At 37.6% G+C, this 407-nt stretch overlaps 1 protein-coding gene across 11 annotated transcripts in view; it reads right to left on the reverse strand.

Moving 5' to 3' along the window:
• LOC116849333 (protein unc-79 homolog) overlaps nt 1-407 on the reverse strand; it is a 736,358-nt gene that overhangs the window by 536,588 nt on the left and 199,363 nt on the right. The window lies entirely within an intron of this gene.

The following is a 407-nucleotide window of genomic DNA, read 5'->3' on the forward strand; positions in this document are numbered from 1 at the left end:
CATAAGGAACTTCCCAATTACTCTGAAGTTTAGAAGCCTTGCCCCTAACGCGACGTGGATTAAACAACCACACTTTTCCTCCTATAGCAAAATTAATATCCTTAGCCTTTTTATCATAAGCAGATTTAACCTTCTCAGACTTAATTGAAAGAAAATTCCGAGCCGTCCTATGAACCAAATCTAATCCTTTCCTTAATTTAGAAACAAAAGACTCCTCCGAAGAAAACTCATTTTCTTCATCAGGAACCTTTCCTCGAAGAAGATCTAAAGAAATACGAAGATTTCGAGCAAAATAAAGTTCTGCTGGTGTCAACTTCATGGTTTCATGTTTTGAAGATCGATAAGCTAAAAGGAATGAAGGGATCCATCGATCCCAATCTCTCTGATGATCTGAAACAAACTTGGCC

Source organism: Odontomachus brunneus, unplaced genomic scaffold, assembly GCF_010583005.1.
Source record: "Odontomachus brunneus isolate Ranch 3 - 2012 unplaced genomic scaffold, Obru_v1 Obru_scaffold_112, whole genome shotgun sequence".
NCBI classification, from domain to species: domain Eukaryota; kingdom Metazoa; phylum Arthropoda; class Insecta; order Hymenoptera; family Formicidae; genus Odontomachus; species Odontomachus brunneus.